The sequence below is a fragment of the Dryobates pubescens genome, chromosome 1, assembly GCF_014839835.1.
Source record: "Dryobates pubescens isolate bDryPub1 chromosome 1, bDryPub1.pri, whole genome shotgun sequence".
Taxonomy (NCBI): domain Eukaryota; kingdom Metazoa; phylum Chordata; class Aves; order Piciformes; family Picidae; genus Dryobates; species Dryobates pubescens.
Window position 1 is genome coordinate 3,939,360 of NC_071612.1, and position 19,077 is coordinate 3,958,436.

Consider the following 19,077-nt stretch of genomic DNA (forward strand, 5'->3'; position numbering starts at 1 on the left):
AAGAGTCTTTAAAAGCTGTGGTGTGATAGCAAAAGAAGTTAGAAGGAAGCAGCAACTATCTTATTTCATACATGTCCTTTAAGTTACAGGTATAAGAGTTTTAAAATATGATAATACCCTTGGGGGTTGGCCAATTTGCCCTGGGATGTAAATGTTGCTGTGTACCAACTGCTCCCTACTTCTTGCCATTGCTCAGAGAGCTGCTTCTCAAGCCTGTTTTTTCACCTTCCTCTCTCTAGAATATACAATATGTTCCTCGGACTTTCAATAAGCCTTTGCCTTACAACCCTATAGGCAATGCACACACACACCAGCAAAAAAGAGCGGCTGCCAAGTCTGCTGCTAGCCAAGCTCCTGTTATAGCCCAGTTCTCTCTCTTTTTTCTTTTTTTTTCAGGCTAACACAGTGATTTTACCTAAGCCTGTGCCACAGTTCTTGTGGCCTCCAATAGTATGTTGGGTGGTACAAACAGCACAGAAGCGACAGAAGCTCTCTTGGCTATAGATATTTCTATCTCTGGGGAAGTCTCCCTACCCTGCAAGAGGTCATTCATAGTCCTTTGTAAAGGTTGTTTCTACAGCACAGAATCATTAAATTGCTTAGATAAGCAAGTCCAACCATTGACCCAGCACTGCCAAGTCCTCCAATAAGCCATGTCCCTAAGCATCACATACACACATCTTTTAAATACCTCCAAGTATGGTGACTCAACATCCCATACACCTTAGCAGCACATGCCAACACACCTTTGGGTTCTTACCCATATGCTGGCAGGGGATACTTCTGCCAGGTATCCAAGCACAAGCTAGAGCTCACCACCCAGGACCCAGTCCTATCCCAGTACCTGAGCACACTGAGAAAAACAGCAAACATCTTCAGCCACCAAACTTGTGGTAACAATGCAGGTCCACGGTCCAGTAAGGAAAAGCAGCCTCAGGTCATACCTCAAACAAACTAGGCAATTTGAAAAGCAACACTCCCACAGTACACTTCAAACCAGAATGAGGATCAAGGGCTGAGCTTAAATAGAGACCATGGGTGGATCCAATAGGTGGGGTGGGTGGGAGGAAACGGGAAAGAACAATCCTCTATACCACTATAGGTTGGGGACTGATCTGTAGGAGAGCAGCATAGAGGAAAATGACCTAGATGGTCTGGTGGTCAGAAAGCTGGCCCCGCTCTAGCAGAGGAGTTGGACTGGATGATCTTTTGAGGTCCTTTCCAACCCCCTGTATTCTGTAATTCTGTGAGACCAATTAGGGTCATTAAGGCCCCTGAGTGTCTTTGGGCCCCTACCTGTCTCCTGTTCCCTATTAGCAGTAATCAAACTCAACAAACACCATTTAAAAGCCACCTGGTGAGAACACACTATTGAGATACAAAAGTATTTTTCCACATCTTCACATTCAGCTGAGAAAGGCTGTGGGGTTGCCCTCGGCTGCTGTGGATCACTGGGAGCTGTGTCAGTTAAACAGCAGTGGAGGATTTAGCACGTGATTTTGTTCACATAACCCATCACATTGACCAGTCCTTTTATTAATATGAGCATTTAAATGAGTTCTTACTAGGAAAAAAGTAACTAGAGCTGCAAAAAAAGGGAACAAGGTAAGGCAAGGACAAATACATAATTATCTTGAATGTGAAAAAAAAAATGGTGCAGCAGAAGTTCATGTTCCTTTGTGTGGAACACAGCCCAGTTAATGTACAGTTTAGATGCAATAGTTTTCTCTGGCTGGGAAATCAGTTTGTTCCCCCCCAGCACTACCTCCCCCTTAGTTTATCCTTTTAACATTTTCCTGGAAAATAGAATGATGACAGAACTGAAGGGCTGCAGCAGGCTGTACAAATTCATTAATGACATTAGCAAAAATAATGGTTCCAAACGTGTGTGGCAGCACAGGCAGCAGAACTACACATTTACTGAGAGTCCCCCAGCATTTTGCTTCTGCCATAATGGGAACACACAGCACTGTCATCCCCCACGCAAGAAATACAAGGTCTTAAAAAAGCAAGATTTGCCGTCTTCCTGCACACTCTCTCCTCATAATTTCAAATATCAAGGCTCAAGTTGGCAATCAACCAGTTTCCATTGCCTTCCTGAAGAAGTTTTAAGTAGGAACAATCTTCTGAGGTGACTTAGTAGTCTTCTTTCACAAATCAGCCATGGAGATGAGCAAGCCAGAAGTTTCTTCCCCCACTAATTATCCTGAGACAGAACACAGCTCCTCCAAAGTATAGTGTAGGGTGAAAGAAGGCTCTATGTCATTTGTGATTCCCTGCTGGTATCTGGAGTGTCTGATGCATAGAGTGGTCCGGCATGTGCTGCTGCCTTCCTCCTTACTGCCCAGGAGACCTGCTTGCCCATTCAAAGCATTTCCATGCCTGTTCTGGAGATCCAAAGCAACAAACAGTGAGTGTTTCTGTGCACACTCTGGCCCCATATGTGAAATCTGGTTGGGAAATGCTGTCTGGGTCTAAAAATTGAATGTTTATTGCCCACCAACAGCCTACAATTTGGAACATATTTAAAAAGATGAGAAAAGGAACTGCTAAATTGAATCAAGGGAAGGCAAACTGAAATGCTGAAGGGTGCCAGGGTAGCAGTAGCAAGAAGCAATTTAAGGCAACGCTGCTGCCCTTGGGGCATGAGTTATTTATCAAATTGGACCTATCTAAGAATCTGTGCAGCCTTTAGATTGAATATTTTTTCACCTAAACTGTATGCCTGCTTGCAACAACCCTCCCCTTCTTTGTTCGTTTAGCTTTGGGAGTGCTTAAATCCTGCTAGAGTAATGCCCTGCCACCCACTGAGGGGATGGAAGCTATAAACAAAACCACAGGAATAACTGGGTGTCTGCAGGAACACATTACTCCCTCTCTATGTCTTTCCTTGTTCCAGTCTTGATCTTGTCCATCTAGTTCATATTTAGACCTTTCATCAACCACACCTTCTTGGTTTGTTGCTGCTCTTCAGGTCTCTTTCACAGTGCCTAACATCAACCAGCTCTGTTCTCAGCCAGCACTACTGCTGTACACATGATTTATTTATTATAATGAAATTAATGATGCAGGGTTACAATGGAAGAGATATTGGGAGAGTCCAGTGAAGGAACCAAACCATATAACTATATCAACCTGCCCACTAACACTTCAGATAAGACCACAAAATGAGACTTCCAGGGTGGTGGAGCTAACAGAATGACAGATAACACCATAACACTGCATATATAAATAATAATAACAATAATGAATAAAGCTTTGGTTTTTAGAGCTTTCATCACAAGTTCTGCTGATGCATTGAGAAAGTTTATAAAGCTCAATGGGAAATTTTAATAAGAGGTAATAAGACCACTCTCATCCTCTAAAAGATCTTGATTCTGACCTATTTTATAATAGGGTTATTCAAAATAGCTCCACTGACATCACAACATACCTGGGCAAGGAAAAATAAAATCAGTCCCTTGATATCCAACTGGGGTACACAAAGGAAGCACGAGGGGAAACCTGAATAACTATCCTCTTTGTAATTAAAAAAATGCTGGAGCAAGGGTTTTTCTTCCCTTCTAAATTGGAAGCTGCTTTGGTAAGACACAAAAAGTTTAGGACTGAAATACCTGTAGCAAAACTGCAGCTATAGTTTGAAGGCACAGTGACAATCTCCATATTTGATTGGAGCTTTTATTGCTTAAAAAAAAAGGGGGGGGGGGGGGGAAGAAATGGCAGAGATAATACATAGCCCTATTTCCTCTTGTAGATATGCATGTTCCTGAAGGCTTGAGGAATCAGTTGTTTGTGTGTGGGACAAAACCAAACAAATGTGTGTGGGACAAAACCAACCAAAACTGGGCAGAGCTGAGAGCAGGATTTTTATGACAGATCCATGCTCACAAGTCACACTCAGATAAAGAATTGAAGGACAGAGGGAAATAATTCATAAATAGAGGATAAAGTGTAGATGGGAGGTTGTCTCGGTCCAAAGAGGGAAAGAGACTCAAGTTCTTTTGAATATTCCCATGTTGTGAAATTAGAGGCAGAAACGAGGCCAAAACATCAACAGCTAGACTATTTATTACATAAATAAAGTGGAAATGAGAAAGGGAGAGGGAGAAAATAGAGAGGGAGAGAGAGAAAGAGAGAAGAGGAAAGGAATTATATTACCACACCTCTCACCCTTCATCCCCCACCCCTTCACCCCCTCCCCCAAGACAGTTTGAGTCTGCGGAGGAAAGGTGCTGCAGGAGATGCTGGGTTTGTAGAGAATGGGTGCTGAGGCTTTGGCTGGAGAAGAGATGTGGTCCTCTGGGCAGCCTCTTCAGCTCCATGAGTTGCAGAAGGCGGGACTTAGGACACGGAGAAAGGGTTCAGTCTGCTTCTTCCAGGCTCCACAGCCTCTTTTCTCTGGAGCAGCATTGTCCTGGGCTTTTCCTTCCTTCTCAGCAGCATGGTCCTTCTGCGATTTTCTTCTTCTAAGCCAGTAGTGGCTCAAGTCTTTTATACAGTATTTACTCCTTAGGTATGTGTCCAAGCATTGTCCCTTGGGAATTCAGGGGCCAGGAAATCATCCTTAGGTCCAGGTATGTTCCCCAGGATCTTGTCTTATGCGTATTCCCGAAGGTGGTCTCAGTCCATTGTTGTGAGGCCAGCTGTGGGCCAGTGATTGATGTTATCTTTTGCACCTTCCAGTGGCTCTGCCGAACACATATCAGCTATTGTCTGGGCAAGCAGCAAGTGATTTTATCTTTGTTGAGTCACACAAGGAGAGACAAGCTTTAGTCTCTCACAGAGGTCTGCAAGTGTGCTATAAGACCAGAGCTTTATTAGTTGCTGCCTTTAGCTTTTGGGTGTTGCGGCAGTTTAAAATTATGTTGCAGATTTCAAGCAGAAAAGTAGAAAAATGTAAATAAATCACTGTTGGGTGTAAAAAGGAAAACCAAAGCTAATTCTAAACAATTTTGTTGGAGAGATATCTGCTATAAGAGAGCTTCCATTTGCTTCCAACTGAGCTGATCTGGCAAAGTTAATGTTGAGGGGAAATCCCAACCCACCACAGGTGTCCCTACAGCTTTGGTGTAGGAGCTGCCAGACTGCCACAGATGAGCTCCTGGCCAAGGCCGAGGGAAAACCTGCCATACCTCAGAGGTATGAAACAGGCCCTACCAGAAAGCTAGAAAGGGACTTTTTTAAAGGCTTGCAGCGATAGGATGGGAGCTAATGGATTTAAGCTTGAGAAAGATGGATTTAGGCTGGATATTAGGAAGAAATTCTTGGCAGTGAGGGTGGTGAGACACCGGCACAGGTTGCCCAGGGAGGCTGTGGCTGCCCGAGGCCTCCCTGGAGGTGTTCGAGGCCAGGTTGGATGAGGCCTTGAGCAACCTGCGCTGGTGGAAGTTGTCCCTGAGCCCATGGCAGGGAGGCTGAAACTAGATGATCCTTATGGCCCCTTCCAACCCAAACCATGCTATGAATCTGTGAAGAAGCTGCACTGGGCTTGGGTGCTCTCTAGTAGCTTCCTCTGAGGTAAGACTTCCTCTTCTCTCTATGGGTTATGCTCACTGGAGGTACGTCATCGCCCTGAGGGACACCGGGACAGCTTGCTCTGTGCTTTGACAAATAACTACAAAAAGAGGAAATAAAACTGCTGTGTTATGGCAAGGTGTTGACATCCTTGGAGTGGGTGAAGACCATGAGCCAGCAATGTGCTCTTGTGGCAGGAAGGCCAATGCCATTCTGGGGTGGATTGGAAGGGCTGTGACCAGTAGGTTGAGAGAGGTTCTCCTCCCCCTCTACTCTGCACTGGTGAGGCCACATCTGGAATATTGTGTCCAGCTCTGGGCCCTCGGTTCAAGAAAGACAGTGAGATGCTTGAGAGAGTCCAGCCCAGAGCCACAAGGATGATTAGGGGAGTGGAGCATCTTCCATACGAGGAGAGCCTGAGGGAGCTCTGTAGCTTGGAGAAGAGGAGACTGAGAGGTGACCTCATCAATGTTTAGAAATATGTAAAGGGAGAGTGGCCAGAGGATGGAGCCAGCCTCTGCTTGGTGATGCCCAGTGACAGCACAAAGGGCAGTGGTGGAAGCTGAGGCATATGAAGGTTCATGTAAATATGAGGAAAAAATTTTTCCCTGTGAGGGTGACAGAGCCCTGGAACAGGCTGCCCAGGGGGGTTGTGGAGTCTCCCTCTCTGCAGATAATCAAAACTCGCCTGGATGTGTTCCTGGGTAATCTGGTGTAGGTCATCCTGCTCTGGCAAGGGGGTTGGACTGGATGAGCTTTCGAGGTCCCTTCCAGCCCCTGAAATTCTGTGATTATGTGAAGAAAAAAGGAGAAGAATGAGGCCTGCAGGCCACCAGAATATGGACAATACCAAGCCATAAAAAACTGAGAATGTTGCCACTTAATAAACTTAATAATCTATGCTGGGTACTTGCACTTCCAGGTGCAGAGGCAGAGGTGTGGTGCTGTTGAGAAATCTTAAATTAGGCCTGAGATGAAAGGTTATGCTATGGCACAACTGTCACATAGGTCTACCTGAGCTAGGTTTAGCTGAAACACCTGAAAATAGGGAGTGAGGGCTTTAGATGCTTGGCCATGTACAGCCTGTCTTTGCTGCTGTTAGCAGAAGTATCTAACAAGCCTACCTCTAGGCTTGTCCTTTCTGCTTCTAGCAGGGAAGGTGCCTGTATAAATTTTGACTTTTAAGTACTGAAATGAGGAGAATTGTTAGCTAAAAATCCAATTTTCTATGGAGAACTGCATCTGGAGGGGCTGAGTTGCTTCCTCTCAGGAGGCAAGTCCTGATACCAACAATCTCTTCCTTTCGTCTTTCTTCCTCACACATACCATTAAACATCACTGTGGTGAAGTGGCTGACACCTCTTTCCCTTCAAACCTTTCTCCTTCCTTGGAACTGTCAATGTGCTTTTGTCAACAAACATGAATAGATCCAGCCATTGCTTTCTGTTAAAAAACAAAACAAAAAATTCACTTGAGGCTCATAAGAAAGGAGAGGAAGGCAGGGAGGGGGGACACACAACAACAACAAAACCCACAAACTTAGTTTTTAATAGTCTTTCCTTTGTATGACTCTTTAAATTATCTTAACTCTTCTTTCATGTACTAACATTCTAATTTCTGAGCTCCACTACATTTGTTAAGGCTTTTAAATCCTTAGTTATTCAAGTTGGTTTGGTTTGTTGTTGTTTTTTCCTTTTAGGAAATCATTATTCTTATATGTTCCCTGCTCTGGCTGTAGTCATTTCATCAAAAGAAAAGAAGAATGACCTCACTTTGCACACTTGCAGCAAACAATTCCATAGCTGATCTAAAAATGAAATTAAATTAACACCAAACAAACAAACAAAGCAAAACCAGAAAAAAACACCCTCTGAGTCATGTTTCAGCAAATGCTTATCTCTGGGCTGATCTAATAAAGGTCTAAACTGATGTTTGAAGTTGTAAGAGGTGGTAAAAATGAATGACCTGTCTACAAGAATTTACCTTTGCTCTCTCTTCGGAGAGGAATTTGCTTAATATTCCCCTCTTGCAACTGTGACTGTGAGGATCCCATTCCCTGACCTCTGCGTTATTAGTCATCCACCTTTTCTGCTGTCTCAGTGCCTGCAACCTTTTCAAACCCCTCTTTTCTAATGCATCTCAGAAGTTGTGGGATCTTCATCCTCCTCTTCCTCCCAATGTTATTCTCTCCTTTTATGCGAATGTGGTGGATGACTTCCCCAAACACTCTGCAGGCAAATCTTCCTGTGGGCTGACCTCTCATTTTGTGAAGCAAAACTGTAATATGTCTTTGTCAGCTCATACCTGAGCATATGGTGATATTTTTGTTGTGAATAATTTCCTCGGTCTCCATAAGGAGCTAGGGAAGAACTACGCAGAAAGGAACTTTCTGCTTTTTTTAATCTTTGGTACCAAATCCAAAGCTCCTTGGAGCTGTTTAGTGTTTTATAAATGACTGTAAGTGCAATGTCTTGGCATAAACAAATCTGTACTCCTCATTTGTTGCAGGCATCCTTCGCTGCATGGCATGTTGTGGGGTTTTTCTCCTCTCAGCATAGAGTCTGAGAGTCTAAATGACCCCTTGCAAATCTCTGTGGCCCTGTGGCTCCCAGTTGTGTCTTTCCCCCTCCAATAGTGGTCTACCTTGCAGTAGAGGTCACTGGTCACTGGATTTTTCTTGTCCTGTCCAAACCACATTGGCAGTGGGGCTGTGGTCATCAGCAGTTGATCCAATGGAGGGAAAAGAAAAAAGGTACAGTAGTGCAGGGACATTCCTTTATGCTTATAACTTCCACAGTCTTATGCTTAAGACACGGATGTTGATAATATTTCAATTTCTTTTTCTGTTTTTCTTTGTTGGTTGGTTTGTTTTAATGGAAAATACACATTGAAGATGATTCCATCTTGCATCTGTTTTGCTGTATGATACTACAAGGCCTGTTTTGTTCTCTTCTCACTAGTTACAAGTGGTAGAACCTGTGGTGTGGCTCAGTTGGTAGCACATAAGACCCTTAATGGGAAGCTTGTGAGTTCAAGCCTGCAGTGGGCACTATTGTCCTCCCTACTCTAGTCATGAGGTCGGTGGTGACAGGTTGGACTCGATGATCTTTGAGGTCTCTTCCAACCTTAGTGATACTGAATACTGAAATAGAATGAAAGGAGATGGCCTCAACTTGCACCAGGGATGTTTAGATTGGACATTAAAGGAAACTTCTTCACTGAAGGGGTTCTCAAACACTTAAACATGCTACCCAGGAAGGTGATTGAATCCCCATCCCTGGAAGTGATTCAAAAATGCAAAGATGTGCTGCTGAGGGACGTGGGTTAGCACCAAACTTGATAGAGTTAGAGAACGGTTGGACTCGATGAACTTAAAGGTCTTTTCCAAAATGATTCTACTATTTTATGATTCTGCTTTGTGTCCCTTACTAGCCAAAGTGAAAAAGAAACTGTCTATGTGAAACCTAAGAGAAACCTATAGAACGCTTTTTTCCCTATAAAACATGGTTCCTATCAAATAAAGGGAAATATCAAAGTGTTTACTGTTCCACTTCACAGTTGTAAAATAGAAGTTACAAAAAGGATATGAAGTTTCTCTGGTATAAAGGGAGTGCAAACCAAATCAGAAACACCTTTGTCCACTGTTTTTCTGTCTTTTAATGCCTGTAGTAAGGAAACAGCCCCCAGAAGAACTCCTGCAGGAGCTAACAGATGTTTTCCTCTGATTAACCTGGAATGGAGTGGGTTTAACATGTGCCAAATCCTGATGCTCTTACTCAGGCAAAACTGCCAGAACCTGCATTAATAATGCCAGAAGGACAGGCTATAAGTATCAAAATGCAAACTAAAATCCAGTCAGTAATATAGTGTAAAACAACTCAAGTCTAGCCTAAAATGGTGTGCTGGCTTCAGAGCTGATGTGTTTTGTCAAAGTAATGGTCTGCTCCAAAGTGTTTTGCTAGAAGGGGGAGAGGGTAGGGCACGGGCTGTGAAGTGTTGTATGAATGATAGGAAAAGAAAGACTCCTAGTCCTCTGAACATCTCTGCTTTCATCCTAGGCAAATCAGACACCAGGAAATACACTGAATGACAACTTTCCTCCCAGTAAACCCTTAAAAAAATATATCTGAAAAGATGATTTAAGAGGACAATGACACAGAGGTCTATAATGAATCTGGACCTGGCCTGCTGCATTTATATAGGCTTTCCAGCAATAAAGTAGGTTAAAAGACAAATTAATTGTATCCTTCCTTTTCAAGAGAAAGGGACCAATGGTAGTTACTATGGCAACTACTTGCAATTCATCCTATTAACTTTCTTATTGCAGGAACAATCAATAATGATACAGATTGCTTTAGGATAAAATATACATGAAGGCTTTTTAAAAAAATATATTGTTTGCTTTGCTTTCAAATAAAATCTGATATGCTCTTGAAAAAGCAAAGGCAATGTTAGACTGAAGCAAAATGGGGATATGCCAGAAGGGAAAAATAAAAATAAGAACAGTCAAATTGTACCAAAATCCATCTTCTTCTCTTATCAACTTCAGCAAACTGTTCAAATTAATTTCCTTAGGAATGTTTTGACATTTGTGTTCACTCTGATTGGGAAGGTTATACCTTATATCAAGGCATAATACCATGTGCTGATGTCTCTGCTCAGACCAGTCAGGTGTGTTCACACTCCGTAGAAGGAGCAGGTAATTGCTCCAAAAGCCTCTTGGAAATGCAGTGCTGTCAGCAAGCAGTATGACTGGTCCCTCACCTCCTTAAATTTCTACATCAGATCTTATGATCTCTGTCTCACATTATTTTTCACAGACGGAACAGGAAGAAGGACCCAACCAGACACCTCCCAATTCCCCCAACCCATGCAACAACGACAGCCAGGTTTAGTCTCCCTTCTGATGAATTGGTGCTTTTTAGTATGGTCTATAGGATACTGCAAATTCTTAGTCTTCTCCTGTTTTATATTTGTGTGTGCTAGGAGCCACAAATTCCCTGAAGTTTGCATCCCACCATGGTATTTTCTCGAAGTTTGTTTTGGGCACTCTGCTGGCTTTAGAGATGCTCATCCACCGGCAGAAAGCTACTCCATATGTGAATTAATCTATTTTATGAGTGTGCTGAAGAACTAAGAAACTTCAGGAAGAGTTTTATGCCGAGCAATTCGTCAGTGGAAGTTGGCAATGTAGAGATGTCTGGATGGGCAGCAGATATGAAGGGAGAAATAGTGGTTAGGACACCAGGTTGGGTCTTGAGAAATGTTTCTTTCGTAACTCACCTGCAACTTTCCTGTGAGCTTTTGCATAACATCTTACCTTGTGTCTTTTTCTTTGTCTCACATGTGAGTGATGCTGTGCACCCTTGCAGATACTGAGAAACTGGAGTAGTCTGGACCCTGAGCATGGCAGACTGATGCAGGCATCTAATCTGGAAGTTGTGTCTTCTTAAAGACATCCCAGGGCATTGCAAATATTAAATTTAGATTGCTTTATGTGATACTTTACTCAGACTACCTCCTTGCAAACTGTATGAAAGAGAAGATCTATTCCAGCCCCCAGTATTTTTCCATCCAAATCAGTGCTGCAAATCCCTTGTCACTGCATATGACCCTGTTACATCAGGAGTTGATGGCTCAAGCTCTGTTTATGTGCATATGATTGTAAATATGTAAGACACTAACATTTTCAAGCTTATAATGCTTGAAAAGCCAGATATGGTTTACTGCTATTTCACTTACAGGTGGGAATCATAATATATTAGAGCAAATTTAATGCAGTAGCACTGTGTGGATGGCTGAAGGCATTGTCTCATGTACATGTCAGTCTTCTAACACTGCAGAATTTTCTGAAGATGCATTTCACTTGACTGAGTACATAAATCTGAGCTGCCTGGGAAGGAGGAATGCTGGAGCAGGAATATTTCTCTATGCTGCAGAGAAATTTGCACATTCTAGCTTTACACATCTGCTGCCATTTCATAAACCACAATTCTCCTTTTTTTTCCTTCTGACTTACAGAAGTTGGGCCTTTCTATAGCAATTCTAAATTCAGTTCATCTTCAAAGGAAGAAAACAAAATACTTTTAAACAGAAAAGTGGAAGATATTGCACAAGTTAATTTACATCAAAATGAAGCTTTTGATCTGCTGTTCTTAGATCACTTCATTAATATAAACACGACCAAAACAGTAACATCTTAACCTTCTTTTCCAGATCTTTCTCACTAAGTAATTTAATTTTTTCCAGGTCACTCGAATTCTTGATCTACAAGTTCCCTTTGCCTCTTCTCTCTGTTGCTTCAAACTATGTGACTATTACACGTCTCTCTGACCAAAACCCCTGAAACACCTTTTCCTTGCAGCCACCTCCACAAACCCCTCCACATTTTAGCTCATAATTATTTCTTCCTTGCCTTGCTGTAGTCTTTCTTCAGGCCATACAGAAGCTATTTCTGGGTCATGGAGGTTCTCAAAGCACCACTGAAATTGTAGTTGTGGGTTTAGAAATGTCTCACCATACTTGCTGTGTATTCTGCTTATAGCTCTTCCTCAGGACCAGATAATTTAAGCTCTGCACAAACATATCTTTATTTACTTGACTGGTCTCTTGGGGATTTTTTTTTTCTCTGCTCCATACTTCATTACAGGAAGGTATAAAATCAACAAGTATCAATATCATTAACCAGCTTCAGACTTTGCCTTTATTTAAAGAAAGTGTTAGAGAGAAGAGGATGTGGCTTACTGTGCTCATCACAAACATGTAAAAACCTCTGAGCACTTTTGGCTGTTGTTATCATTCCAATGAATGCAGACTTGACTATCAATCTGCAGAAAAATGATGAGCAGCAATCTCCAGAAGGTGCATTTAAAAGCTCTGTTTGTATTTTGAAACTCAGTTTCTCCTGTCCTTTTAGATTTCCTCCCCCTACTTTTAACTTCTAAAAACCTTAAGAGGAAGCTGTCACGGTGTATTTGTAAAAGACAAAGTGATATATGAAAGGTCTTCCAATACCAGTAATGCTGTGCATGCTAGGAGGCTTCATCCAAAGAGTTGTTAAGTAATACACCAAATCTAAATTATGAGAACCAAAATAGAATCATCCTCATAAATGGGATTCGAGGGCTGCTTGGAGCATGAAAACAATAACTGAGACTTCCCAAGGAGGATTTCTCTGTTGTCAGAGAAACCTGTACAATGTCTGGGAAGTGGTTCAGTGGGGATCCTTGTCGCAGGTGGCACTCAGAGCTGAGAGTACAGTGCCAGCAGAGATTAAAGAGAACCAGACCTGGCAAGAAAAGCCAAAACAACATGATGCCATCAGTTTAGGTCCTTGCTGCCTCAGCTACCATAGCCTGTGTTCATGGATAAGGGTTGTGACTGAGTGACATGAAAGGAAAGAGAGAGTGACCAGTCACTTGGAAAATAACTGAACCTGCTTCAATGTTTTTTGCAAATGACATTTTTTTCTTAAGAATTTAGTTCTGAACTCCTCACTGTCTGAGGAACAGCACAAGATTTGGCAAAGTAGCTCTGTTTGAGATCACAAATATAAAAAGCCTCACTCAAAATCCATGTATAGACATTTTACCTGCCAGGAACAGCTGTTTGCATTTGACATTCTTGAATGAAATAGTGCCTGCACATGCATGCTTGAGAAAAGCTTTTGCAAGGACCTAGAGGTATGGGTCATGCCCTCTGTGCTTGCCCTGATGCTTGTAACTCATTTCTGAGCATGCTGGCTCTTGAAAGTGCCATTCTCACCATGCTGTGAAAGTGAGATCTCGACTTTAAGATTGGATGTTACCTTTTGGAAGCCAGGACCCTGAAAACTAGAGCTTGGCATTGTAGAGCATCTTGTGGATTTACATGTGGATGGATAAGATCTACAGTCCTAGCTTTGCTTTTCAACAATACTAGATTCTAAAATATTCCTGCTTTGTGCCCTTCCCATGAGATACTGCAAGAAAACCACTTGAGCATAACAAAGACAAAATACTGTTAAAAGATGGTTATTCACCTTCAAGTGATCAGTGAACATCTAAAGCAAATATTTAGATACTGGGCATATCCAAAGCCAATACTTACTTAAAATATACTGCTACTAAAGCACATGTATTAAGGATGTCAGTTGACTGTGCCAATTGAGGGCACTTTCAGGGTTTTCTCTTCAAGTCTGGGTAACTGAGAAAGTTTTACATCTTTATTCTTCTCCTTGTGTATTTCCATACACTGCTCACATTTTTTAGTAGGGTTCCATTAATCAACAGCCCAGAGATTAACAAAAAGGTAATAGAAGCTTCTAGAAATACTTTTGTTTACTTACTGTGGACTGTAACAGAACCCACTAATTCTTAGAGTTCTGATAGGTAGTTACAGACTCTTAATGATGGGGCTAAAGCCAGCTCTACCCAGCTACAAGTCTGAATAGTGTATAGTACCTCTTAAGCACTTATTATGATCTATAAATGAGCTTCTTACTCAGCATTTCTAAAGATGACAAAGGGATGCACCACTTGAGACTAGTTGCATGGAACTTCTCATGATATCATCTAGATGTGGTGAAGGATGGTGGGGTGAAGCCAGGCTTAAAAATCAAAACTGCAACAACCAGGGGAAAATAAAATGACTTCTCCCTTCTACTTGAGATCTGAGTGCCAGGACTTTTCCTGTCTGAACGATGGCTGCTCTCTCTTGACCTCTGACCATAAGAAATCCAGTTCAATGCTTTTCTAATTTGTTTTCAATATTAGCTTTATAGGGAACTAGTGTTATATAGGGCTGCAATTTTTGGAATACTAAGTCATACCTTCTCCAAACAGGTGGATCTGCTCAGGAGCATCTCCCAAATTATTTTTGAATAACCATTATATTTCCAACAAATTAAACACTCAAAACTCTGTTACTGGAAGTCATACCTTGACTGGTTTTTATTCAGCTGAAACATTTATTTCAATCAATACTTGCTGGAGTAATCCCTCTGTTATCTTCAATACTATGTCAGCACTTTTCTCTGTTAAAAATGTGAAGAAATTATTTTTTAAATTGGACATCCACCTGCTGATCCAAGGTCTGTAATGTCAGTGAAAATACAGCTCAGAATTTCAGTAGACTTTGAGTTAGACCCACACTTTGTGGCTTCATCTGTCTCAGTATTATGCATCTTCTATTTTCTGCTTCATCTGAGTTAAGGTTTAGTGCTCTTCTTGCTGCTCCCACAGAAAAATTCTGCAGCCACTACAACATCTGAGATACACCCAGCCTCTCTTTTATTTCCCTCTGTGTTTAAGTAATGTCAGCTTGAATTGTGTTTGAGATGAAGGCAAAGGAAAACTGAGGAATTGACTCTCTGGTCTCATGGTTAATGCACTCCGATTTGGGATGAGGAGAGGTGTCAAGTTCAATTCTCTGCTTCAAATAAGGAGGATGGATTTGAACTTAAATCACCTACATTCTTGTGATTAACCCTGGGCAGCTGAACGAAGGGCTCTATTTCTACCTTCTCCCTCCAGGTTCTGATCTGATCTAGTCAGGAAAACATTCAGATCTGTATGCTATGAATGGCATAGAGTACCCTTCAGCCAGGGTACAAGCACATCACCTCCCAGAAAACAAGAATGAAGCCATAATATCTTGTTCAGTATTTCCTTCTGGCAGATAGGGACGATGCCGTCGTAACCTGGCTGGCTTTGTTTTCAGGGCTGCATGACCACAGCATCCCACTAAGAGTGTGCTGGACCTGAGAATACCATCAGGAGGTGGTTCTAGAGCTGGGAAAGCAGAGCCAAGCTGGCCTCCATTTTGTGGATCTAAACCAGTAGCACTGAGGTGAGTTACATGAGATGGGGATTATTTCACTCCCTATTACACTAGAGAGGTATATCTCCATTGGAGCATTAGCTATAAAGCATGCCAAAACCCTCAAAGGATCATGACATTAACAGTCTGAAGTTTTCTCTTCCTTGACGGTATCAAGAGCAGGACTCCCACTGATACCCGTTAATAACATCCAGCCTGCTGTCAATGCAATAAGTCTATTTTTTAGAGGCTAACAACTGTGTGGGAAGGTCAGAGGCTATGCTACTATAAGAGCAGTCACTATCCATCAAGAGCACACCACAAAGTCTGCAGATGGTGTAGCTTGCATGCTCAAGCACTACCCAATGTCTGGTCCAGAAGCATGTCACCTTAATTTGCTATGAAGTATTTTCAAAGGGAGATTGACTTCTTTCCAGCTAAAAATGTTGTGACTAGAGAAAGAAAACAAAACCTTTAAGGGTTAAAAATGAGATGGGATGAATAAATAAAGAATGTTTGATAGGATAATGATCTGAGACCAGTTACTGCTGAACAAACATGTATTGTTATAAATCACCAGAGCCCTAATAAAATACAGGCTTACCAGAACAGCACCAAACAAGCCCACTTATGTAATAATTAAAGATGCAAAATTCACAGCTCCCTAGAAGATTAATTTTTTTTTTCAGGGACAGGTCCAAATCTATTTTGCTTGCATGCAAATCACTCATGGACAGCAGTGCAGAAAAATCCTGTCTCTTTGCATAGATTTATTTAATCATTTAAAGCATGATTTGTGTTGAGACAATGAAGATGTAATTGTAAAACATCCTTGATTATAGCATAGCAGTGCTAGAAAATTCCAAATAAATGCTTGGGTTCTGGCCTTCTTTCTAGTGGGGGAAAAACCCTACCAAACATGACTAGCTATGTTAACAGGTGCTTGGGTAAACCTTAGATTTCCTTTCATGATTTATTTCAGACAGCTAATATGTCAAAATTGCTTGAATCCAGCACAAAGTAACCTAAGTTAGAAGAACATAAAAAGCCACACGGAAAGAACAATGCTGCCTGGGAAGCTGGGCAATAGGAGAAGGACAGAGGTTATGAAACATCTTTGATGTTGAAGTATGGGAATGTGTGTATGTGTGTGTATGTGTGTGTGTTCACATATGGCAGCAGAGAGGAGCTGAGTTCTGTTTTTACAGAGCCATAACTGGAGTGTATTAGCTCTCCTGGTGTGAGATCCTATCTATAAGGCATAAATAGTTCTTGCAGAGCTAAGCAATATCAATGTGTTCTCCCCAGGCAGAACTGAGATAAAAATAACTTGGGTTTTGTGAGAAAGGAGAAAGGCTAATATTCTTCTTTAAAAACACAAACCAAACAATCTCTTTAGATGGTGACAACAGCTGAGGAAACCAAGCTAGATGGTGAGATCATAAACACTTCAGCCTTCCCAGAACAGGCTCTGGAGCATTCCCACCGCAAGTCTGTTTGTTGCAATGCAAATGGAAGCATTTCACTTTTGCAGCTCCCAGTTGCTCTGAATGAAACTGAAGCTGTGTTGACCTCTCTCTTTTAGACCTGAGACTGAATGAAACAGCAAATATTTAAAGACACTGTGAAAGCTGAAGGGCGATGGGAACTGTGAGCAGCAAACGGTGCCGGTGCAGCTCGGGGGGTGGGAATGTTTGCTTGCACACGTTACACACCATCACTTGTATTTACATTATCTTCCATCTCTTTCCTTGAATTCTCTCTTGAGTCCCAGCTCAGATAAGACTGCCTGAGCACTCTCAGCATGTCAGCACTCAGTGGCACTGCAGAATCACTCCCCAAAGGGATGTTTTACCAAGGCATGGCTTTTGACAGTGCCATCCAAAATGACAACCCCTGTTCTGCTTGGAATTTCAGCAGCCTTTTGGTACCTCTTCCTGCCACTCTGGGTTCCTACCATCTGTGCTGGATGGAAAGCAGCGGATGCTGTCAAGCTAAAGAGTAAAATAAAAATTTCCCTATCCCTGGTGACAAGATCTTTGACTGGCATGGGGTTAAGCTGAGCAGGTGATGAGTGGCTTCAGAAAAAGAGCTGAAGATAGCACAGATTCACAAAATGACATTTTAATCAAGCCTTGAGCAATTTGCTAATTACATTTAACTGCACTTAAAGGAAAAACAGGAGTTGTCAGGATTTCGTAGAGACAAGCAGAAAATTGTTTTGGGTACACCACTGATTATTACAAATACTTCAGTATCACAGCCAGGAAAAACATAGCAGCAAATCCTAGCAAAAGCCACATTTGTAGGTTTCCTTCCAACTTCACTTCTGGAGTAAATTTGGTTACCAGATTATTCTTCTTCTGCCTTTTCTTTTTTTTTTTTTTTTTTTTCCTTGCAGCAAGTCTTTTCTATATTTAAGTATGTATAATGGATCTGCTAAAAAACATCAGAGACCATTAAGCCAGAGAAGCATGAAATCAAGTAGAAATTATTATTTTAATTCCATGCACTTGTGCATAACGGTACGAACATGGTGCCAAATAAACATTCATCAGAACCCCAGCTAGCACTCAAGACAGTAATCTGATTTTCAGTTTGGAAGCAGGAAATACATGCCTGCACACATTTCAGGATAAATTTAGCTGGGAAATAATAATAATAATTAAAAAAAAATAAAATAAAAAAGGAAGAGTAGTTTGTGCATATTCTGACAGGCAAAAGAAAATGTCAATTACTCAATAGTCATTTTATTGTTAAAAAACTCTTCAAATGGCAGCACTGGGGCTTGAGAGACAAGTATCAATCTGTGAACTTTGTTAATCATGTGTGTAATACAGAAACAGAAGCTTGCTCTTCATTAACTTTGCATGATCCTGCCTCACCGTGAGCAGGTTGAGAGTCTCAGCTTCACACTGAATGTTTAAAGGGAATCTCTCGTTTGACTTAGAATAGAATAGAATAGAATAAACCAGGTTGGAAGAGACCTTCGAGATCATCGTGTCCAACCCATCATCCAACACTACCCAATCAACTAAACCATGGAACCAAGCATCCTGTCAAGCCTCGCCCTGAACACCCCCAGCGACTTGGTCTAGTCTGTGGTAGAGGTTGTCAGTGTGGTAGAGATTGTCAGTGTGTTAGAGGCACAGGAAAATTAATGTCCTGACTTGTACTGTGCTCTGTACAGGATGTTCTGCCTTGAACCTGAAGGCTTGGCAAAGGTGGGATAGAGTACAAGCCAGTTTGAAAGGCTATTTAACTGCTGATGGACAGCTGGCCAAAGTGAAAGATTCTTTCACCCTAGGTCAGATCAAAACTTGATATTTCTGTTTTTGGATAACACAGATGTTATGAGACACAGATCTTTTCTAGCTAGGAAATGTAATGCTGGTTCTCCTCTCTACCAGGACTAATTCTCAACTGCAGTATCAAATTTGCTCTCGGTGTATGTTATAATAGAGTTTGGTCCAAAATTTTTAGTAAGTTTCCCAATCAACTGTTTTGATTTGCCATTCTCTGATTCTGCTGTTAATTAAGGTATAATGCTCAGGGCTTCGAGACACAACAAGAAGTGTTTAAGAAGAGCCTGGCTGAGGCACTTGGTGCTATGGTTCAGTTGATTAGATGGTGTTGGGTGATAGGTTGGACTGGATGATCTTGAAGGTCTTTTCCAACCTGCTTAATTCTATTCTATTCTATTCTATTCTATTCTACTTTGTACCACCCGCCTTCCAGCAGGGCTGATGAGCATAGGCTCCAAGC